Raw genomic sequence first — 25,586 nt, 5'->3', positions numbered from 1 at the left:
GAGATTTAACAGTTGTCCCATATGCAAAGGCTAAAAACACAGTACAGTTGTATACTTATCACAACATCCCATGTTCAAATAGATCACTGTTGCAGTACTGATATCCTCCCTCCATCTCTCTATTTTATTCCTTCACTTCCTGGGGTGTTGTATCATGCTTCTTTTTATTTCCTGACAAGACATTACTAAGTGCTGTCATCTTCAGCCTCTTTTTGTTGGCAAGAATACTTATAATTTTTGTACATCCATATGTTCCTCTTATCCTTGTTCATGCTCTTGTGCTAAGGGCAGATGTACAGCACACACACAGGAAGTCTGAAGCTTTGTAAGCTGGTTGGACATGTAGTGTCCATGGCAGAGTGCATCCCATATGTAATGGCTGTCTACTGTTATAGTTAACTGTACAACTGTATTTTTCCTTATATTAAGGGTTTAAATATTGGTGAGATCTTGCTTACAAGTTTTGCCTAATTATAAAAATAAAGGAATAAAGGGAATATTTAAATACACAAAATGTAATATTTGCAAGCATTCATTGGATAATTCAGAATTTTTCATTAATGACAAACATCTTGTCAATGAACATTAGACATGCTAAACATATATTGTGGTATATGTCATCAAATATGACTTTTTACAAGAAAAGTGGTATACAGTACAAACTAAAAGACAAGCAGAAGTACATATTCAAAAACATTTTGATTATATTAGAAACAATAATTTGGCAAGTACTGTAGCAGCACATACTTAGGAGTGTCATGATGGAAATGTTTTGAATATATAGTACTGGCAGCAATAATACATTTGCCTAATAGTAATGATACTATTTGTTTCTTAAAATGCTTTGGAAGTCAAAATGGCTTTGAAATGTAACACATTGATACCAGGAGGTTTGAATAACAATACTGGTTGGGTTGGCATTATTTAATTTAAAATGTTTTGATTAAAATTATAAGTGCATTTGTCACATTAAATTTTGAATGTTTGATAAACAAGTAACTGTATGAAGTGTATTTAAGAAGTATGTTAATTCATTACTTGTTTGGCTCTCCATGAAGGCTGTTTGCCAATAAGGAGGGGAGAATAAAGTGATTTATACTGCTTCATTTACATGATTGTGTTCTTTTAATATTGCTCTTTATTTTTGCTCGTAAAATGTGAAGAATGATACTATGTCAGGATCAGTAGTGCTATGTATATATCATACTGGATGTTGTGCAGATGAAGATTAGCAGCAGTTTACCATTGGCCAATGGTGTTGTGTTGGAGGGGTGCAACACTGACAGGATTATAATGTTGTGCATATTATCTCATGTCAGGTGTGCCTCTATAGGTATGTTGTATGAGACAAGGACAAAGACCGGCCATGTGGGCTTAAACAGTATATCTTTGTATGCAAGCCAACATGATCACAGTACCTCTGAGGTGTACCAATGGCAGACAAGCAGTTGTTGGTAACACAGTCAGCTGTCAGGATATAGTTGGCAACTACTGTAATATATGTTTCTATGCACAAGGTACAGAATAGTGATAATACATAAATGCCATTGGTTTGCCAAGTGGAGAAGGCATTTGCAAGGCCATATGGTGGGATGATAAACTGAGATGCTTACCTCCTGTCATATGTCCTCCTGGTCTATAGCAGTGTCCACATTGTCTAGCTATGCCAACCCACCTGCATGACAGGCATCATGTGGCAGTTGGTGGGCCATCTATATAGATTGAACCAGGTATCTCTATGCAGATGTTGAATGTGAGCAAACCCTTGAACATGTACACAGTAAATGTGTGTTAGCAAGGTGGCATTTGAATAGCAAAGTACAAATACCTCAAATTAAAAAACATATCCAAAAAGATCAAAACAAATAGTAAAGAAAAAAGGGATAACTCTTTTTTTTTGCAGGGGTTCAAGCCCTGCCTCACTCCCCACCACCCCCTGCTAATTATATATTATATTTATAATTATGGATTCAAGTCAGATGGCATCAAAAATACTCAGTCTAGGGTTCTAAATCTCTTCCACAACATCAACAGAATAGTTCTGAAGGACAGGTAAATTTCACAGATGATACAGCTGCTGTGAAACAGACTTCTCATTCACATAAAACAAAGTTCATCCCTGTCCAACTTAGATCTTTGGATGGGAAACAGAAAATTTACCCCAGGACTGCCCTCTGTAAGACTAATGGACAGATGAAGCTCTTAAATGCTTTATCCTATACATGGGTCCCATCAAATTATCTTGGGTATGATCCCACTTATTCTGTTTAGGGGTAATATATAATTATCGACCATGAGATGGATAAGGTCAATCTATAACCAAATGGGATATGTTATTTTGAGCACAAAAAGGGAAATTAGTTAGGCTGGGGAAAGGGTAAACCAAATTCTACGATCCTCACTATTGGTGATTACGCACAAATTTAAAGCTGAGAGAAGGGATCAAATTAGATTCAATCTTTTCTGCCAGCTGAAAAAAAACATTCAGTATTATGACCGCTTGATTATATGAAGTGTATCCATATATATATATATATATAGAGAGAGAGAGAGAGAGCTATACACATGCATAGATAGATATTTATATACACAGTTTGTCATGCAGTAAATACTACTGTCATATAGATCTGTCACATATAACTACAGTAGAAAGCCGATTATCTGAAGTAATTGGGGCCTAGGGTAGTTTGGATAATCAGACTGTTCAGATAATCAAACATGTAATTGAACAGGATATAAAACTTCTAAAATCTTGTTTTTTGGCACGCAGGGAATACGCTTTTCATCCATTCAGCAATTCCAGTGGACAATAAAGAATATTTTTACACATGAACAGGCTACAAGCTCAAAAACATGCACAAGCGAATATGTATAATGTTTACATATTCAGATTTTATGATTTTTCCTACCTGAAAACTTTGGAAGGCTGTGTTAAGATAATAGACGTTCAGATAATCGACTCTCTACTGTATGTACTATTATAGTGTGCAAATTAGAGATGTTGTAATATATGGGAAATAATCCCCAAGATGACAGGAAGTATACTTACCGCTTGTGTCTAGGGAGATGCTGCATTATCCTCCAGTGCAGAAGATGATTCCTACAATCTACTCCTGAGCTGAAAAACAAAAACAACAAATAAAAAACAGATCAACTGCATGATCTGCAAGGCTCCATTTAACTGTATGGGAAATAACAGGGCAGTAATTGTGCATCTCAGGAGCGCTATCACTGGTCTCCTGTACCCATTGGTTAAAAATGGCACTTCTTCAAGTCACTGAAGGGGTGCCAGCATTGTTTATCAGACAGCCTGATACCAGTAGCAGCAGTCATAACCATGTCAAGGCTTTACCAAGCATCCACTTTATACTGGGGACCCTCATAAGGAGTCCTAGTCAGGCACTCCCAGTGGTCTCTGTATATAAATATTTTGCTTTGTTTGGATCACTTTCTGAAAATCCTGGCATCCACAGTGCCTTTAGAGCCATGGCCATGTAGCAGGTCACAGTCCAGAGAAGAATGGTAGCCCTGTCATGGATAGTCACCATTTTTGCTGTCAATAGATGATGCACATCTTTTGACACTTTGTTGTTGTGACCAGTCACTACCTCACCAGTGATTAGCACAAAAATGCATATCATGACAGGTTGGTGGTATTAAGAGTGGTGTATAATAAATATACCATCAGCACAGTGCATATATATTTTTTCAGTTTCCTTACTTTAGTGACGCTACAGGCCATAAGATGGCAGTAGTATTTCCTATATCATAGCTAGGGTCAGCAACCCACCTGCAAATACACAAAGCACTTCAGAGGTACTCTTCGAGGGCTTGATGTTGAAGAAGCCTCCTTGTGCAGCATACATGAAGTGCGTGATAAGTTAAAAGTATTGTTCTGAATACACTCATTAGAGTAGTGACCATGCTAAGAACCTTGAAATTGTGAGATAAAAGCAACTGTATCCATTACTATGTTAATTACACTATGAACATTAATGATACAGAAACCTTTAGAACCTCTACTTGCTAAGAGAAGCTGAAAGTTTTCAAGATACAGAAGCAGTCAAGCAAGGTAATTGAGGACAAGTACTGCTTTTAGTTTATGCATCAGAAATGCTGTGTTGCACTTGTGTGCCAATTGCTGAACCACATAGCACTGTATTGGTGTAGGAGATGAGCTAGTGGTTGCAACTAACAACAGGTGCATTCTGTCTGTGGTAATGTGAACAGGAATAGGGATTTATGCCATGGCAGGAAAATTGCTGGTGATAGAATGTAGCAGCATACCTCCAATGCAGCAAGGTTTGGTATGTTTTATACTGTATAGGAGACATAGGCCCTTGTATAGGCCAGGGACTGTCTATGTCCCAGTCACAGCTGATAATCTTGGGAGGTTTTCTGTTTAATGTTAACTAACCCCCATATTCTGCACTATATGCTGTAATGTCAGCATCATCATTTTGAATGACCTGAATAACTTGTTCACAGGGTTCAACTATCTCTGGTACCCCCCCCCCCCCATGATGGATAATAGTTGTAAATGAATCATTCTGATGAAGTTGGTTATTCTGATGAAAGCGCTTGTCTGTGGACTGTCGTGTTTTGAGTGTGGTTTTATTGAGAACCCAATAAACTGTCGTTAGGAGTACCTGCTGAGTGGTTGTCTGGATACCTTATATTTGTTTTTCTTGGTTTGTGTTTCCTTTGGACAGAACAGTTGGTTTATGGAGGAAGGTACAGGTGACAACACTCCCAGCAGTATGGATGTATCTTCTGTTGCTGAAGCATTAGCTGCATTAGCCACTTCAGTTAAGGAACTTAATAGCAAAGTTGACATCTTATTTCATCGGCAGACAACTGAAATTAATAGAAATGACAATGGGAATCCTGTTTCGCAGAATGCTGTATTGTGTGAGTCCTTTATCATTCTAGCACAAAGATCATGCAATAATCCTGGTTGCACACTTGATGGTGCTGTTGGATCGAGTATTCTATCTGGTTCTGTCACTGATGTTGTGCGTTCAGCTTCTGGAGTTGCTGACGTGAGTATGGCATCTTTTTCTATGGAAGATTGGCTCAGAAGTGAGACGATACTGGAGGACAATCAGGAACGACTCAATGAATCTCATATGAGTATGGAGCAACAATTGGGTTGTTTTCAGGAACTAACTTTCAAGTATAAGAAACTACAGTTGGAAAATTCGTACCTGCAGCAATGCATAGAATGAGAGCAAATTCCAAAAGGACTGAGACTGTAGAAATATACCTCTAGGCTGACTAGGAACTCCCAGTTGTACCAAGACTTAATTGCATTTTTCAACAGACAGGGATGTGAGTTTTTAAGAATTCTCATTAGCGATAACAACAGGAAAATGTCCTTACTTATTAGAGACATTGAAAAAGTAGAACTGAGTATTAAGAATGATTTATTGTTTGCTAGTAAAAAGAATGATTTTTTTAAATGTATTTAAACATGTGGACAATGGGTTGGTTGAACTTAGGGCTAGGAAACAACGTAAACTAAATAGGGACAAGATTGATTATGAAACTGGTAAAGCTTACCCCGACCCTCCTAGAGGGTAGGATTCTGTTTCTTTTAATGAACAAAACAATGATGTGAATGATGTGGTCAATGATAATCCTGTTGACAATGAGTATTTAAACGGGGATGTCCCCGTGGACCCTCTCCCCTGAGAAGATCCGAGAGGATCAGGGAGCAGAGGGGGGAGAGGAAGGGACAAATGTATTATCAGAACAACAATTACAACTATTATCCATCATGGAGGGGAGGGAGGGGGGCCTACCGGAGATAGTTGAACCCTGTGAACAAGTTATTCAAGTCATTCAAAATGATAATGCTGATTTTACTATTTATAATTTTAGTCAACTATATGCTGTAATGTCCTGAAAAGGAGGGTTATATACTGTGTGTGTGTGTGTGTGTGTGTGTGTGTGTGTGTGTGTGTGTGTGTGTGTGTGTGTGTGTGTGTGTGTGTGCGTGTGTGCGCGTGCATGTGCATGTGTGTGCGTGGCTGTGTGTCTGTGTGCATGTGTCAGTATGTATGCGTGAGTACTTGTTGTCAAAAGGTTGGGGAGCCTATATACCACTGTGTAATTATTCTTGTCTGTTTGTGCTTCACTGGATTATGCAGCAACTGCATTTGATTTGTCTGCTTCAGGGTCATCTTGAGGGAGTTTACTGAGAACACTGTAGCATATGTGTTCATCCTCTTTGTACATGGGTAACATGATGCTATATGTCTGGATTATGATTGGGGGGGTTAGAGAAGGCCTACACACACACACACACACACACACACACACACACACACACACACACACACACACACACACACACACACACACACACACACACACACACACATGCACACGCACATGCACACACACACAGACAAGTAGGGTAACTTACATGGATAACATGGATAATAGTAGGGGATTGCAACCAGATCCTATGGGATATCCTGGCATAGGCCACAGTTTACTACTGTGCTACACACATATAATTTTCAGGGGTCATATACCAGATAATGTACTGTGGAGGTGGACTCACTGTCCTTGATGAGCATGGTGCATGTCATTGTTAGGGAGGTTGTAGAATACTGACAGGCAAATTATTTTCTGTGCCTGTAGCACATCCATGATTTTGTGGAATAATGCAGTGAGTTCTACTACACTTGTAACTCACCAGAGTTTACATAGAGCTTCTGTTTGCCACTTTGGCCCATGGACATAAGGAAGGCACAAACTGTCCTATATATGCATGTGGATTTCCTGTTCCGGCTAATGTGGCCCCTCCCCTGTTTCAAAATAACAGTCTGAAACACAGCATACCTACTACTGCCACAAGGATATCAACTGTACACATGGGTAGTCCTGCTTCATGGGTGGCACATAATATGTTGTTGTCAACACTGGGAACTTTTATGTGTTGCTAACTAGGTTTATAGCATGTGTGACTTGCCAGCAGCCTGCACGTGTATTTCTTTGTTACTATAGGCTGTCATTCCTGAAAGTGACCATCACAGAAGGATTAAACTATCCCAGGCAGACAATGACATCTTGCTGCCAGCCCTCTGTGAGCATGGTCAGCAGATGCCCTGGACTGAGAGATCCGACTGGGTATTCTGTAATGGTCAGGTAGTATGTGATCTGTGTGATGGGCTGCAGGAGTTCCAGGGCTATATTTGCAGCATTATGAAGCTGTGGCATTAGGAGTATGTATGCTGCAGTTGCTCTTCTGTGGCTGTCCATCATGGCCACCACTCTTCCTGAGTCCTTTCTGCCTCTACCTCTGGTAGGGGATCCCATGGCGGGGGGCATGGCATGGCCTAGGATCCATAGCAACACCCCACACACACCGCCATCCAGTGTTGGGGGCATTGTAAGTCACCATGGACGTAGATGCAGACTGGGTGTTTGTGCTGAGACCACCCATAGCACATCTCACCATTCTCACTCATGAAGCACTCCCACTTCTATGTGTGCTGTGGATCATGCCTGTGCCTTTCCCAGGAGAGAGTTCTTCAGTGGGTACCACAGTGCTGCATCATTTGCTAGAACTATATCTATGCACATGCACACTCGCACACATGCACACACTAACACCACACATCACCACCCAGTCACAACATACTGGGGACACCACCCCTTCCTGTCCATTCTGACAGAATGCCCACACTCGTCCAACCATGGCTCACACAGTGCCACACAGCATTAACCTCACATGTACACACTGCCTGCTGCTGATACTTGACATTCTAGCCATCCCCACCTGTGCAAACAATGCCCTGTACCCTGTCCACAGTACTTTGTTACTTGAACATCCTGTGTCTGATGCACAATATGGCCATTCCATGCATGGTATGGCACAATCTGGATGTAGTTTTGCATGTATCGTTTCAGCTGTTTTGTGTCATACTTACTGTGCCCACAGTTGTGAACCAACGTCTGTGTAAAAGACTGTCTGTGCCAATCTATGCCTTAAGTGCAAGCTCCTGCACAGACTTCTCATTAGCCTCTTCCTCCTTTGCTGACTCCTCGACTTCCTCCTTCTGAATGTCTCTCCCCTGCTGTATCTGTTTGTATAGCAACATGTTGTATAATATTGCACACACTGTACAGATTTTACTGCATGATGTCCATCATTAAAATCACTGCTGCAATAACCTTAGTTATATGAGCCGCTAAAAGGGCCCTATAGCTAATATTTTTAAAGCCATATATACCGTAGTATCCACAGAAATGGGCAGTCCATGCAACTCATGGGCCTTCATATGAGACAACATGTCAACCACCTCCTTCAGGGTGCCTTTTTTCCATATGGTAGCTGTTGAATATTTCTGTGTCATGGAGAACTTGGTTTGTTAGGCATGGATGGTTGCCATGGGAAAACTGAGAGTGATGACAAACACCCCCATAACTACTGGAGGCAGTGAGAAAGGCCTCTTGCCTACATATACTTATCAATTTGGCATCTATTCCATGCATGTTTTTATGATCCCTCTTACATAATTCCAGGACTTACTGTGGTCAGCAACTTGGCAGTAATATATCAATGCGTGTAATGTATATGTTTCTGAATTACACAACCATATTGTTAAGTCATTTGTATCTACTATTACCTTCATTTAATCATGTTGCTCATTTCCAAGTAAGTGTACCTTCATATGCATAGTAGGCTTGTGTCATTAGGTGACCTACACACACACACACACACACACACACACACACACACACACACACACACACACACACACACACACACACACACACACACACACACTGTGTTCCACTTAAATAGAATTATTGAGGAGCTCTGTTTCATGTGAAGTGAGAGCTTATTCCAGAAAGTGGTAATCTCTGGGAGATATATCTATCTCTCCAACATGTTTTCTTAATGTCAGTGGCTAGACTGAGGTCCCTGGAATAGTGACTCTTGTCCCATATGATTTGCAGATGTGCAGTATTTCCATTAGGCAGAGTCAGAGACTGCTCTGTAGGCCAGGCACTGGTAGCCTCTCAACAGCCTGTATGATACAGAGTACAGTGAGAGGGCTTTCAGTCTTTTCATGTAAGGCACATTTTGGACGTCCTGGATTCTCTTGGCTAGAAACCTTTGTGGTCTTTCAGTTGCTGCAGGTGTCTGGTGAGATACATACAGAAGGGAGCATTGTACTAAATTAGTGGTCTGATAAGGGTTGGGTACAGTGGAGTTATAAACTCCTTAGTCTTGGATGAGATGCCCTTATTTATGAGATGCCCAATGTAGAAGGCTTACCTCACCTCTATGGACACATGAGGATTGAAGTTTAGATTGCTATCAGTGTTCCTAAGTCTCACGCCACTGAGTTTGAGATTAGAAGGGTGCTATCTATAACATAACTAGCAGGGACTACTTCTTTGCCAAAGGGAATAATGAGGCATTTTTTTGCATTTAGTTTTAGTCCTTGCCTTTGGCACCAATCACTTGTCTGTGTCAACTCTTTCTGTAATATGTTTACATTGTTGAGGGACTCAATGACTGCACCCAGTTTACAGTCTTATGCAAAACTGGTAAGCCACAGGCTATCTATTTTCACCTGAACCTCAGAGAAATAGATTCCAAGCAGTAGAGGGCCCAGCACAGATCCTTGTTGTACCCCACTGGTAACTACTGGTGGAGGCGGACTTCCCAACTTTGACAGTGTGCATTCTGTTGGTGAGCCAGTTGGATACCCATCTAGTGACATATGGATTATCCCCAGCTGGGAAATATTCTGAACGATTCTTAAATGAGGGATTGTGTCAGAAGCCCTGGCTAAATCACAATAGACAGTATGCACTGTTTTGCCTTCATCCAGGCTTTGGTGACATTCTCAAAGAAGTCCACCAGGTTTAATAAGCAACATCTTCCCTTGATGAAACCAAACTGGGCTGGGTCAAAAGTTTGAAGGTTGCCTGTGTCCTTGTTTATAAGGTCCATGATGATTCTTTCCATGGCCTTGCAGATAAGGCAGGTTAGGCCTATGGGTCGATAGTTTCCTGGGTCGGTTGATGGACCCCCTTTGAGCAAGGTGATTACTGTTGCTGTCCTCCAGTCTGTTGTAACAGTGCCAGTGCTCAGGCTGTGGTTAAAGAGAGAGCCAAGTGGTTCTGCTAGGTTTTGTTTTAGATTGTTTAGTAAGTAGCCTGGGATGTTATCTGGTCCATAGAGGCCATATTTTTGGCATTGGAGAGCTTGTATGACATGTTCTTTGGAGATCTCAGTAGAGGACTGGAGTCAGGAATGCTTTGGGGGTATGGCTGGTGGGAACAGGTGGGTGAAATTAATGCCAAATCTGTCAGCTAGCAGGTTGGCAATTTCCTCAGGTTCAGTGTGAGTGGTACCATCCACTATAAATTCGGCACCCAACTGGGTATTCCCTTTTAGGTGTCAGAAGTAGCTAAAGAATGCCTTATGGTTGTTTTTAGCTAGGGATGCTAATTTAGTCTCAAACTAGCCTTAGAGGCCTTTACACGATATCTGATTTGCTTGTTCAAACTGTAGGGTATTCTTCTTCTGTTGAGTAAGTTCCCCCTTTTTCTTAGATATCAGTTTCGTTATTTTGTTATATAACTTATTTATACTTACAGTCTACCTGGGTGGCTTGTTTTTTTTTTTTTTTGGAGAACCTGGTTTTAGTCCTGTCAGGCACAGCTGAGTCAATACATTTGGTTAATTGACTATATAGGGCATTTGTTTACTCTTCTGCATAGCAGTCATTGTTGGTTGTGTTAGCAGGGACTTTGAAACTTCTTATACCATCGCTTAGTAGGCTATAGTTTCCTTTTGGAGAAAAATTCAGTATTTTTTGCTCCTGTGGGGGTGTCGGGTCTGATCTTTATTTCAAATAAGACTGATTTATGGTCTGACCTTACCAGGAGAGCAACACACAAGGATTAGTGCAGTGACCCCTCCAAGTTGGTGAGCAGTAGGTCTAGGATATTTGAGCCCTTTGTGGGGGTGCAGAACAACTGTTCCAGGGCATTTGAATTAACAAAATCCAAGAACCCCAGATTGATTGTGTTTGTACTTGTGCAAGTTGCCCAGTCGATGGAAGGATAGTTGAAATTTCCATGACCAAAGTGTTTGGCTGTATACTGAGTGACTCAGTCAAGTCTAAGTAGACACTGTGTTTCTCTTGGTTCATGGTGGGGAACCTGTACTAGTGATGATGTGGTAGGGTATTTTGCCTGTAGTTATTTGGACCTGGAGTAGCTCAAGACAGTCATACTGTTTTACCAGTCTCGAGGTTTATTTGGATTTAATGAAGATGGCTACACCTCCACCTTTGGTTATTTCATGCTCATTTTGAGGTCTGAACATGTAAAAGGATTATAGCCTTGCACGACCAGGGTGCTGTCTGCAGCCTTGAACCAAGTCTCAGTGACTGCACAGATGTCAGCATCTTCCAAGGTGAGGAGTGCTTCCAGGGAGTGCAGCTTACTGTTTAGGCTCATAGCATTAAGCAGCATGACCTTGAGTTTGTCTCTAGTGGATTTCTTTATGTCGTAAGTTTTGTTGTTTTGACATTGCCTAAAAAGGTATCAGTATTGGAAAGCTTTGAGGAGACAGCTGAAGGCCATCTCTGGCAAAGCAGCGTAGTCTATTGACCATGTTTTCTCAGGCTGTGGGATACTGGGTCCCCCCAGAATGACTCCAGAAGCTAAGCCAATTATTGAAATCAGTCATTATTTGTCTGTATTGTGGCATCATCCTAGGTGAAGGTATAATGCTGCTTAGGGCTAGGGACATACATGCCTGGGACACATAATCTGAGAGTTCCGTCATGTCTCTCTTCATATAGTCCAGAGAGGTACAGCTCAAGTCATTCACTCTAACATGTACTATGACAGAGTCATAATGGTAATTGTTGCTGAGTGACTTGAGTGTGTGCATGATTTGATGGATCCTGGCACTTGACAGGCAGCTAGCTGTGACCTTCTCCTTGTCCAGCTTGGTGAGGGGGACATCTGTGTGACTCACTATTGAGTCAGCTATGACTAGGAAATTAGGCTTTGACGTGTTTTGCCTTAGGGGCTTAATTGTTGAGACACTGATATGTGTGTTGTTATGTGTAGTGGTGGCTTCTGTTTGTGTACCAGTATGTGTAGGTTGTTTGTACTTGGGAGGTCTCTAGTGTTTTGCTAGGCTCTTAGTGAGTACCTCTGCATATGTGGGTTTATGTGTCCTGACCTTATCTTGTGTGAGTGGACAGGTGTGTGTGTGTGTGTGTGTGTGTGTGTGTGTGTGTGTGTGTGTGTGTGTGTGTGTGTGTGTGTGTGTGTGTGTGTGTGTGTGTGCTGACAACCTGTTTGATGTCTTGTTTATTGTTACATTAACAGGACTGATAATAGTTTCATGGTATAGTTGCATCTCTCACATACTGTATTTGTTTGCTTTAGGAACAAGTGGTTGTCAGAATACATAAGACAATAGCTACATTGCCTCAGGATGCCCATGTCAATCAGGCTGGCTGAAGAGATGTTGAGAAACTGACTGTCCATAGTAGCAGGTAATTCTTAAGTACTAATTTGTGACAGAGCAAATTAGATCAGCTATTGCTCTGGGATTAACAAGGGGACTTATTGTGTACAAGATCAGGGATGAAAAGTGGGGAACAGTGCTCAGTACCCAGCTGAGTTGCCTGCAGTGCAGAAGTGCACAGCTGCATTGCCAGCAGAGCAACAGAGAACCTGGGAGGGTTTCACTGACTGGTGTCAAGGGAAAAATTGTTTCTAGGCATTCATTTGCTTCTACACAAGGGACGGCTAACCCCCACTGCATGATGTGCAGCTACGAGCAAACATGAGGATTATATACGGGTGAAATTAAACAGTTTTTAACTAGTCTGCCATTGATCCTTCCTACAGCAATCCTCAGCTCAGACAAGGCTATATCCACACTCTTCTGATGAAAGGGTGCAGAGGAGCCCTTCTTAATGTAAGATGGCTGGATTTGAGTTCAAGTGTATGAAAAACAGACTAGAATCAGCAAGTCAGAGATGATGTCTATGCTAACTAAGCAATATTTCAGAGCAAAACAAAGTGCAGGTAATAAGCAGGTGCAAACAGTAAAAACAGTCAAAAAAGGTAAAATTTAGTGCAGTAAAACAGTAAAATACATATTAAAAAGTGCAGCTCAAACTCAAGATAGCTCAATTTCTTGTTCTTAGCTTTGAATGGCTTGGATTCAAGCAAATGAAAACGTACAGATCAAACTCAAAATAATGCTGCTGTTCTTAACAAGCTTTATTAAGTACCTTTCTTATATCAGAAAGGAGTTTTAACAAGTTTTTCATTTTCCTGGTGTTGGCACTGTATGTTATAAAACATGTTCTTGTAATGATAATGAGCCACATGCAACTCCATCCATCCAGAGCTGTGGAGTAACGTCTGTCTCATATAGTGACCCCATGAACAGCCATAGTTGCTAAGCAGGTGGGGGACAGGCCTTTCTTGCATACCTCACATACACAGACACACACACACACACACACACACACACACACACACACACACACACACACACACACGTGCGCACACTCGTGTTCTCGCACTCACAGGCAGTTTAGTCATCAGTCCACATACTGCATAGCTTTGGAATGTGGGAAGAAACCAGAGTTGTTAGGCCAAAACTATGCAGATACCTCAGAGAAGGTACCCAGACCTAGAAACAAATGGGAGGACCCTTGCTGTGAAGTGACAGTACAACTGGCTGTACCACACTGCCACTGAGAAAATTATTTAAGGGAGCTTAATAGATGATCTGATGTTGTTAATCTTTGCATTTATCACTGATGGGTTTGGTTCTGAGCTCTCGGAACCGAGTCGGCATATTACCAAGCTCGCACCAGCCAAAAAAACTCTCAAGCTAAGTCTCTATCCAGAATGCCCTTCTACCTGTTACCGCAGATCTCGTTTGGAGTGTAGCCCTAAAGCCGCATTTCAGTCGAGATCTCAGCTAAGTAAAATCTTTTTTGATATTTGTGTAAACGTTTTTGGATATCTTCATATTTTACTAAACCTTTAGTATTTCTACTGTCTCTTCTTCGATCTAACCAGATATTCTCCACTCTACCTGTTTTTACCATTGGTAAACTTAAATACCATTGTTGGTATGGCCTTTTCCCTTACCCTTGTGGTATTTCTTCAATACCATAGCTGGTAATGCTTTCTCTTGCCTAACCTGTTAGTTTTTTATCTCTATTCAGGTGTTTCCCTTTCTTCACATATACAGTGTGTTGTACTACTGGCATTCTTCTTGTGATTTCTTGTGTTTTTTAAACTGAGTGACTTCATTATTGTTGGATATACAGTTAGATGTGGTGTCCTTTCTATCAAAATGGCAGGTAAAATGGGTACCTCTGACTTTAAGCACTGTACTTCTTGTAAGGGCAAGTTACCAAACAGTGACTTGCATGATGATTGTGTATACTGTTTGGGAGTGGCCCACCTTTTGGTGCAGCGTCCAAGTAATATCTGTCAAAGTTTCAGCCAATGCACTTTTAATGAGTGCAAAAATAAACTCATTCTGAAAGGGTTACTCAAGTCTCCCTTCTCAGAGGCCATTTCTGTGATGGAGGTCTCAACCCCTCCTTCTGAGGACAAAAAGAGATCCCATTCTGTTCCTTCTTCACCATCAGGTGATCAGAGCAAACCTGGGAAATATAAAGTCCCCAAGTTATCGTCGGAGCATAAATCTGCCTCTTTGGCTCCACCTTCCTTGGCTCTGACCATCTCAAAACCTTTGATACCGATGCCTGTATTGGCACAGACCCTGCCTCTGGCACCAATCATAGATCTCACTACACCTATTTCGACTGTGGCTCCTGTAGCTACTTTGGCTCAGGGCACACCTTCTACTTCGACTTCGATTTCCATTTTGGTACCAACCATTTTGGCTCCCAGTGCCACTTTGGCACCGAGCATTGTACCAATCTCACTGGATCTGACCCCTTTGCTTCTGGTCTGAAAACTAGAGACTTCAGTGCTGGCAGACATTGCACCATGGACCCAATATTCTCCCTCAATAGACCCATTTCTGGGCCAAGCGTATAGCCCATTTCTTGAACCTCCTGACTCCCCATCTGGAGTATCCACTAGATCCACTAGGAGCCCTTCATAACACGACGTGGTGCATCTTGTGGACCAGCTTCTGGTAGCCAGGGGGATTCCATCACTTTCTAAAACACATCCACCTGCTGGACTTGGGTTGTCTTAGCCACGTACTCCATCTTACACTCCTCCTTCGACCACCTTGGTTCCAAAGCCTTCTGTTCCGACATCCTTCTTGGAACCCACCACCTCGACATATACGGTGCACCTCACTCCAGCTCCGAGTTGATCCCTTTTGTCTTCGGTTCCTGCCAAACCAGTTCTTCCTCAATCTGGGGATTGGGGGACGGGCATGTTGGCCTGGGATATGGTGCCGACTTTCTCCTTGGTTCCCTCTTCGGCACCGATGACTGCATCTATGCCGATTTTGCTTGAGGCTCCATCCGTGGGGGCAGGTTTGTCAGAGCAGAGTGTGACCCAGTCCCGAGGTTGTCTTTCTTGGTTTTGGGCTTCCATCCCTCTTCAGGCAGGCCTACCTTCTGTGCGATGGAGAAGGCTCTTGCTTCTGGTAGCACTCCTGTGATGTCGGAATCCCAGATCTGATGTTGTTAATCTTCTTTCCATTCATCACTGATGGGTTCGGTTCCGAGCCCTCGGAACCAAGTCAGCCAAATACCAAGTTCGCGTACACCAAAAAACTCTCGAGCTAAGCTCCTACCCACAATGCCCTTCTCCCAGTTACCTCAGCTCTCCTTTGCCACACAGCCATATAGCAGCGTTTCACTAAGCTTTCCTGCAAAGTGTTATATATTTTACGAATTCTGGTATTTTTTGAACTTTTTTTAATATAACTCTTTTTTTCTACCCTTTTTCACTTTCTAGCTCTACCCATTGGGTATTTCTTATACCATTGTTGGTAACGTTTTCTCTTACCCTTGTGGTATCATTTGATACCATCGTTGGTATCTTTCTATCTTCCTTCTTTCATTCTGCTTCTTTTCCTAACAGTAATTTGTTTGTTTCTTTTGTGCGTTGGATATGGCTGAGAAAAAAGGGACTTCAGGGTTTGCACTTCCTGCAATGATAGACTCCCCACAGTGACTTACATGATGATTGTGTCTATTGTCTAGGGGTTTCTCACCTCTCTGTAAAATCTCCTTGCCAGATTTGCCTGAATTTTAGTCAGCAGACGCTGAATGAGAGGAAAAACAAACTGATCTTGAAAGACCTGTTAACCTCATCCTTCTCAGAGGCCCTTTCTGTGTCGGAGGTCTCAACCCCTCCAGTGAAGGACAAAAAATGTCCTCATTCTGACCCTTCTTCACCGGCTGGTGATAAGGGCAAGTCCCACAAACACAAGGCCCACAAATCTTCTACCGAACACAAGACTGCTTCCTTGGCTCTGACTTTAACTGTTGCTTCTGTTCCGAGCTCAGCTCCAGTTGCTTCCATAGACATTATGATAACTTCGACATCGGCATCACCTTCAGCACTGACATCTACGGCTCCAGTCATAACTGCTGTAATGACTATGGCTCCAACATTGCTGTCTTCAATACTCTTGGCACTGACTTCACCTTTTACTGCACCAAAGGTGGTTCCTACAATCCCTTTGGAGCCGATAATTACCTCGACTCCCAGTGCCTCCTCGCACCGAGTCATTTCTTGACACCTTTAATTTTGCTTTTGCCTGTTTCCAAGCTAGAGTCTTTGGTTCCGACAACTCAAAACACCATGGACCCAGTACTCCTCCTCAGTGGACCCATCCTTAGGCCACTCTTATAGCCCTTTTCTGGACCAGCCTGACTCCCCTTTGGGAGTGTCTTTAAGGTCCACCAGGAGTCTGTCTGAATTCGATGTGGTGCACCTGCTGGAGCAGTTGTTGACAACCAGAGGGATAACAAACATTCCTAAGACTCATCCCACTTCAGGGTTTGGGACTACTGCTCCCAGGACTCCCACTTATACTCCTCCCTCAGATCTGTTGGTTCTGAGGCCCATAGCTCTGACGTCCTTGGTGGGAACCCAGTCCTTGGCACTGACAGGGACCCTCACTGAGGTTCTGAGGCCTTCCCTTTGGGTTTCGGTTCCATCAGAACTGTCCCTTTCTCAGTCTTATGGTTGGAGGGTGGAGCCCTCGGTTCTGAGCACAGTTCCAAGTTTTTTAACAGTTCTGTCCTTGGATCTGGAGGCAATGCCTGCCCCAGTCTTGCTTGAGGCTCCATCCCCAGGAGCAGGTCTGGCAGAGCAGGGTGTGACTCCGGTTCCAAGATTGTCTTACTTGGATCCGGGCTCTCATTCCTCTTTGGGCAGGCCTGCTTTCTGGGTGATGGAGATGGTGCTTGCTTCTGGAAGCGCTCCTCCTATGTCAGATCTTCCCCCTGCTCCCTCTGAGCTACAGCTGCCACTGGCCACCTCCCCAGGACACCAAGAGCACAAGCCTTATGAAACCCCAGTTCAGGGTAATTTTCCTTCCGAGTCTTCTTCAGACATTCCCACTAAAGAGGAAACACCTTGACTCTCCACAGGAGTCTCTCACAGAGGATATGGACTACGATGATGTGTAAGGATCCCACGGTCACCTCCTGATGATGTTTTCTTCAGAGACATTCTGGAAATATTGAAATAGACTGGTGGCTGGAAGCCCTCCAACCCTTCCTTGGAGGAATCCGTCTTCCTGCAGGCTTTCCCCTCTCGGCCTTCTACTTCTTGGGTGACCCCATCTGACGATGAGTTAGTCCAGCTCATCATACAGCATGCGTGGAAGAGTGCTGATTCTACTGAGGCCATTCCCTGGAGACCAGACAAGATTCTTTACCCACCAGAGGAGCATACCCACTGGTCTAGAGGCTTGCCAGTAGATGCTATGGTGGTGGCGGCAGCCACTAAAAAGGACTTTGCGGTAGAAAGTCCTACTGTCCATCCACCCAACAGAAAGTCCTGGGCTGTGGACAGGCTAGGGAAGTGAGTTTTTGCTTCAGTGACCTTTGCAGTCAGGTCTTTGAATTACTTTCACAGGGCTCCAAAGGGATCTGATCTCCAAACTTTCTGGGGCTCTCACGGGTCAAGTTTCTGATGGGGCATGGGGCAAAGTTGCCTCTCAACTTGCCACCCTTGAGTCTATCTCCAACTCGTCCATGAGGTTGCTTTCCCATGTAACCAAGGGGGCGGCTAGAGCTACAGGTGCAGCCATAGTCATGAGATGTCTTGCCTGGATGCGCATATGTGACCTCGCGAACTCCTTCAAGTCCTACTTTTTGAAGCCCCCCCCCCATTGAACCATCGTCCTTGTTTGGTTCTAAAGTAAAGGACACACTGACCAGGTGTAAGCAGGATGGGAAGACCTTGTCTGCTGTTGGCTTACATTTTTCCAAGTCTCAATGTTCTTTTTCCAGGAACCAGAGGAGTGGGAAAATATGGCACAAAAAGTCTCAAGGTCCTTTCTGCAACGCACGTGGTGAGGATTCCCTCAGAGGCAGAGGGGGTTCCAATGGTGAAAGATGCCCTTTTAGGAGCAGAGGGGGTCCTGAAATCAAGACTCCAGGGATTTTTTTCTCCGGGCGGTCTTATCAACGCTCCTGAAGCGTTGCCCGGTTGCTTTCCTCTGGAAGCAGTCAGGGCTCATTTTTCACTGCACCAAACTGCCTGGCACTTTATTACAAATGATCGGTGGGTACAGAGAATAATCTCCAGAGGCTATTACATCCCTCTAGTATCATGTCCAAAACCTATAAAGAACCTTCCCAATGTTCCACCCAGTCAAAGGGAAGAAGCAGCTTCAGAAATAAGAAAGCTGTGTCAAAAGACTCATCCAACTATTCCCCCAGATCAATGTGGATCCATTTTTTACTCAAGATTCTTTTTGGTGCCAAAATAGACCGGGGACTGGAGACCCATTTTGGATCTCAGCCACCTAAACAAGTCAGTGGTTCAAACCAAATTCCGCATGGTCATTATACAATCCAGTCTCCCTTTTTTATGGGAGGATGTTTGGATGTGCTTAATAGACCTCCGGGATGCGTATTACCACATCAAAATGGACAAACACTCCAGGAGTCTCCTTCACTTCTGGCTAGGCGCCAATCATTACCAATTCAGAGCACTGCCATTTGGTCTCTTGACGACCCCCAGAGTGTTTATGAAATGTCTAGCAGTGGTGACAGCTCATCTGAGGCTTCAGGGATTCCAGGTGATTTCATATTTAGATGATTAACTCCTTTCTGCCCCCACCAAGTGTCTCCTGACCATAGCCTCTGCTACACTCTCTCACTGGCGGAGTCTCTAGACATCACAGTCCATTGGGAAAAATCCAATCTACAACCTACCCAACAACTGGAATTTATAGGGGCAGTTTTTAATACTCAAACAAACCTGGTATCCCTTCCAGTTCACAGGCTTCAGAGGTTAAGATTACAAGTACAGGTGATACTCTGTCAAAGGAAGGTGCCAGCAAGAGAAGTTTTCCAGGCTTTGGGGTCTATGGCTGCAGCCATTTTGATTGTTCCGCTGGCAAGATTACATATGAGACTGTTACAATGGCTCCTTTTGTCCCAATAGTTGGCAAATGTTCACCCCCTAAACTCACAGATCCTCATCACCAACTCCTGCAAGCAAGATCTTCTTTGGTGGATGAGGCCAGATGAAAATCATTGGTGTCGCCCCTTCCAGATTCCCCAACCCATTGCCACGGTGACCACAGCTGCTTCTCTGATAGGGTGGGGGGGGGGGGGCATTTTCAGGGAAAGACAGTCCAAGGCACGTAGTCCACCTTAGAGGCCAACTTGCATATCAGTCTTCTGGAATTGAGAGCGAAGCTGTTGGCATTGCAGGCACTACATCCGCTCCTTCCATCGGGAACGATTGCAATTCAATCAGACAATATGTCAGTAGTCTGGTACATAAACAAACAAGGAGGGACCAAATCCTACCCCCTGTCGATAAGCCATGAGAATTTAGCACTGGGCGATAGCTTCCAACCACTTTCTTATAGCAACGTATATCCCGGGGAGCTCCAACGTGATTGCAGACAGGCTGAGCAGATGCATCCTCCTGCCACATGAGTGGTCTCTCAATCCGAATGTGACGGCAGAAATTTTCAGCCGTTGGGGCCAGCCTTGCTGTGATCTCTTTGCTTCCGCTTCAAACAACAAATGCAGCAGCTTCTTTGCCCTTTTTCCCCCAAAAGGGGAATCACCAAGAGATGCTTTCACTCACGATTGGCCCACGGGTCTCCCCTATGTTTATTCTCCAGTTCCCTTGATATCCCTATTTTTGAAGAAAGCAATTTGGTTGAGATGCAAAGTAATCCTTATTGCCCCATTCTGGCCTTGACAAGTTTGGTTCCCCTTCCTCCTGCCTCACCTATTACAACCTCCATGGATCCTGGATACTCGTCAGGACCTAATCTCTCACCCCCAGGGGTTCACTCCCCCAAATCTGTCCACTCTTAAGCTGACAGCTTGGTTTCTCCACTTCTGTTAGTTCCCAGGCAGGGAATCCTCTCCTCATCTGTTTGCGATATTATTCTGGCCTCCCATTACGACATCCACCAGAAAACTCTACGGTGATAAGTGGAAAAAGTTCACTCTCTGGTCTAAACAATGGACGTTAGACCTCTTTTCAGCTCCTGTATCTGTTATATTTCAATACCTTTCTGAGTTTTTTGAGAATGGAACATTAGCTTCTACTATTCAAGTCCACTTAGCAGCTATCTCCAATTTTCATAATGGTCTAGAAGGCATCCCACTTTTCTCCACTCACATTTGCAAGCCCATTCTCAAAGGAGTTTTCCATAGCAGACCTCCAGTCAGGCGGCCTGTAGAGACATAGAATCTGTCTCTGGTATTACAGTCTCTCTCTTTACCTCCTTTTGAGCCTGCTGCAAATGTGACCTTAAATTTCTATCATGGAAATCTCTGTTTTTGCTGGTGGTCACATTAGCTAGATGGATATTGGAGTTACAAGCCTTATGCATCAAAAGTCCGTATTTAATTTTTCATAAAGACAGAGTATCTCTTTGTACTAATCCATCTTTCCACCCCAAAGTGATTTCTGATTTCTCTGTCAATCAGTCCATTGAACTTCTAGTGTTTTTCCCAAATTATTCCAATAAAGGAGAATACTGTCTACACTCATTGGCTGTACATAGACTTACTTGGATAGGACTAAATCTTTCCACAAGTCGGATCAACTTTTCATCTCCTTCTCTGGACCTAAAATGGGGTGTGCCGTATCAAAAGTCACTTTATCAAAATGGCTCAGAGATTGTATTACTTTTTCATATTCACAAGCAAATGAACCTAAACCTGTCAATAAAGCACATTCAACGAGAGCCATAGCAACTTCTGTTGCTTTTCATTCCAGAGCTTTTATGGATGACATTTGTGCAGAAGCCATTTGGGCTAAACCCCATACTTTCATCAAACATTACAAATTGGACATGATCTCCAGGGGAAGAGCAGCCTTTGGCTCAATGGTACTCGGGAATATTCTTCCATAAGGGCCACCCAGGTTTTCAAGTAGCTTGGGATTCTGTCCCATCAGTGATGAATGGAAAGAAGATTAACAACATCAGATAAAGAAGTTATGTCTTACCATAACGTTCCATCTGTGTTGTTGATCTTCTTCCATTCATCACATCCCACCCTCCGTTCCCCCATCAAAGGCTCCTTTTGGATCTTATGGGTCCTTGTGGTGTTTTCAGGGTTTTTGCGCAGAAATGGCCTCTGCTTTTACTCCTATATGTTGTATGCAAACTTAATCTGAGGTAACTGGGAGAAGGGCATTGTGGGTAGCAGCTTAGCTCGAGAGGTTTTTGGTGTTCACGAGCTTGGTATTTGGCCTACTTGGTTCCAAGAGCTTGGAACCGAACCCATAAGTGATGAATGGAAGAAAATCAACAACATAGATGGAACATTATGGTAAGACAGAACTTCTTTTTTTCACCCCCTGAGCTGCAGCTGTCACAGACCACCCCCCAGGGACACTGGGTAGAGAAGCCGAAGGACACCCCTGTTCTGGGTACCCACTCTTCCGAGTCCTCCTCAGAGACCCCCACTGAGGAGCTCCCACGAAAGAAGATGTGCATGAGGAAGCACGTGGACTTGCCTGAGGAGTCCTTAATGGAAGACACGGATTAAGATGATGGTGAAGGGTCCCCACGGTCACCTCCTGATGATGTCTCCTGCGGAGACATCCTGGAAATGTTAAAACAGAGAGGTGACTGGAAGCCCTCCAACCCTTCATCTGAGGAGTCCATGTTCCTGCAGGCTTTTCATGCCCGGCCATCTACCTCTTGGGTGACCCCACCTGCTGATGAACTCATCCAGCTCTTCGTGCAGCACATGTGGAAGAACCCTGATTCCATTGAGGCGATCCCCTGGAGACCAGACAAAATTTTGTCCCCTCCTGCTGAAAATCTGCACTGGTCCAACGGGTTACCAGTTGATGCTATGGTGGTGGCGGTGGCCGTGAAAAAGGACTTGGCTGAGGAAAGTCCCACTGTTCACCTGCTCAAGAAGGAGTCTCAGGCAGTGGACAGACTTGGGAAGCATGTTTTTGCATCAGGGACCTTTGCTATACAGTCCCTGAATTATCTGGCACATTTTATGAGGCTCCAGAGGGACTTGATCTCAACTGTCTGGGACACTCACAGGATAGTTACCTGATGAGGTCAAGGACAAAGTGGCCTTGCAGCTAGCAACCCTGGAATCAATATCCAACTCATCCACGAGGTTGCTCTCACACGCGACCGAAGGGGTGACTAAAGCAGTGGGTTCAGGCATTGTTATGAGATGTCATGCCTGGATGTGCATCTGTGACCTCACGGATCCCTTCAGGTATTCCTTTCTGAATGCTCCCATCGAAGCTTCATCCCTCTTTGGCTTCAAAATGAAAGACACGCTAGCCAGGTGCAAGCAAGATGGAAAAACCCTGTCTGCCATAGGCCTATGATTTTCCAACCCTCAACGTACCTTCTCCAGAAATCTGAGGAGTGGGAAAATGTGGCATAAGAAATCTCAGGGACCTTTCTGTGCCACACGTGGTGATGATACTCCCAGAGACAGAGCGGGTAACAATTCTGCAAGATGCCCCTATAGAGACAGAGGGGGTCTGCACAACCAAGGCTCCAGGGACTCTTTCTCTGGACAGCCTTATCAGCGCTCTTGAGGGGTGGCCCAATTGCTTACCTCTGGAAGCAGTTGGGGGGCATTTCTCTCTGCACCAAGCTGCCTGGCACTCTATCACCACTGATAGTTGGGTGCAGAAGATTATCACCAGAGGTTACACCATTCCCCTTTCTTGTCAACCAGATTTTCCAAGAAAACGTCCCATTGTGCCACCCAGTAAAAGTGAAGCAGCAGCTTCAGAGATTATAAAGCTGTCTCAAAAAAGAGTCATCCAACCAGTCCCACCAGACCAGCGTGGATCTAAATTTTACTTGAGATTCTTTTTGGTGCCAAAAAAGACAGGGGACTGGACACCCAATTTGGATCTCAGCAGCTTAAACAAATCTGTCACTCAAACCAAATTCCGGATAATCATGGTTCAGTCCATCCTTCCCTTTTTAAGAGAAGGCTATTGGATGTGCTGTATAGAGCTCTGGGATGCGTATTACCGCATCAAGATGGAAAACGCTCCAGGAGTCTGCTTCGCTTCCGGCTAGGAGCCAGTCATTACCAATTCCATGCCCTGCCATTCAGTCTCTCTACAGCCACCAGAGTGTTCAGGAAATTCATGGCAGTGGTAACAGCTCACTTGAGACCAAAAGGATTCCAGGTGTTTCCCTATCTAGACAACTGGCTCCTTACCACCCCCACCAAGCATCTTCTGGTAACTGCCCTACAACATACTCTCTTTCTCTCTCTCTCTCTCTGGCAAAATTGTTGGGAATAACGATACATTGGGAGAAATCATATCTTGTCCCTATACAACAAATAGAGTTCATTGGAGCAGTGCTCAATACTCAGTCTTGTCTGGTGTTACTCCCTCTTCACAGACTCCACTAATTGAGGCTTCAAAACCCAGTGATTCTTTCTCAAACATCAGATTCTGCAAGACAAGTTCTCCAAGCTCTAGTTTCTTTGGCTGCATCAATTCCAATAGTGCTTCTAGCAAAGCTACATATGCGAATTCTGCAATGGCTCCTTCTGTGTCAGTGGTTCCCAAACTGTCCTCCCCTGGATTACAAGATTCGAATAACCAACTCCTGCAAGCAGGACATGCTTTGTTGGATGAGGCCAGACATAGATCTTTGGAGCCGACCTTTTCAACCTCCCCCAGCCCACAGCCATTGTGATCACAGATGCTCCCCTGATCGGGTGGGGGGGGGCTATTTTCATGGAAAGACTGTCCAAGGCACATGGTCCACCTCAGAGGCCCACCTACATATCAGTGTCCTAGAACTGAGAGCCATGCTGTTAGCATTGCAGACATTCCATGTGTCTCTCCCCTCCGGGACAATTGCAGTCCAATCAGACAATATGTCAGTGGTCTGGTACATCAACAAGCAAGGAGGAACCAAGTCCTACCCCCTTTGTCGAGAAGCCATGAGAATTCGGCAGTGGGTGATAGCTTCCAACCACTTTCCTGATAGCAACGCATATCCTGGGGAGCACCAACATGATTGCAGACAAACTGAACAGATCCATTCTCATGCCCCATGAGTGGTCCCTCAACCCTGAGGTGGCATCTGTAATCTTCAGCCCCTGGGGCCAGCCTTGCTGAAATCTTTTCACCTTCCCATCAAACACCAAGTGCAGCAGCTACTTTGCCCTACTTCCCCTGGTGGGAAAGTCACCGAGGGACACTCTGATCCATGATTGGCCCATGGGATTTCTCTACGCCTATCCTCCCATTCCTCTGATCCCACTATTTCTAAAGAAAGCTCTGTGGTTGAGATGCAGGGTGATCCTCATAGCCCCATTCTGAGCTTGATAAGTTTTGTTCCCCTTTCTTCGGCCTCATCTAGTATTCCCACTGTGGATTCTGGACCCTCTACCAGATCTGATCACTCACCGCCAAGGGTTGAGTCACCCGAACCTATCCACTCTCAAGCTGACAGCTTGTTATTTCCACTTCCGCTAGACACCAGGCAGGCTAATCTCTCCTCACCTGTTTGAAACATCATTCTGGCCTCTCACAAACCATCCACCAGAAGACTATATCAGGATAAATGGAAAAGGTTTTCCATTTGGTGCAAGGATGACATGCTAGACCCGTATTCAGCTCCAGTTACTGCAGTGCTTCAATATTTGGCTATATTTTTTGATAATGGAGCCTCTGCCTCTACACTAGGTGTACATCTAGCAGCAATTTCCAACTTCCACAATGGTATAGATGGCACCCCTCTTATTTTGTTATGCCTTTGCAAGGCTTTCCTCAAAGGGACCTGTCATCTCAGGCCTCCTCTCAGACAGCCCATAGTACCATGAAGTTACTTTAGTCCTCCAGTCTTTGACTCAAACACCCTTTCAGCCTGCAGCTAAGTG

The 25,586-nt window shown here is 44.0% G+C and overlaps 1 protein-coding gene across 1 annotated transcript in view; it reads left to right on the top strand.

Moving 5' to 3' along the window:
- Positions 1 to 25,586, top strand: part of UPF3A (UPF3A regulator of nonsense mediated mRNA decay) — a 1,027,051-nt gene that overhangs the window by 477,196 nt on the left and 524,269 nt on the right. The window lies entirely within an intron of this gene.

Source organism: Protopterus annectens, chromosome 5.part0, assembly GCF_019279795.1.
Source record: "Protopterus annectens isolate FY-2018-M chromosome 5.part0, PAN1.0, whole genome shotgun sequence".
NCBI classification, from domain to species: Eukaryota; Metazoa; Chordata; order Ceratodontiformes; family Protopteridae; genus Protopterus; species Protopterus annectens.
This window is presented reverse-complemented; position numbering and strand designations above follow the sequence as displayed.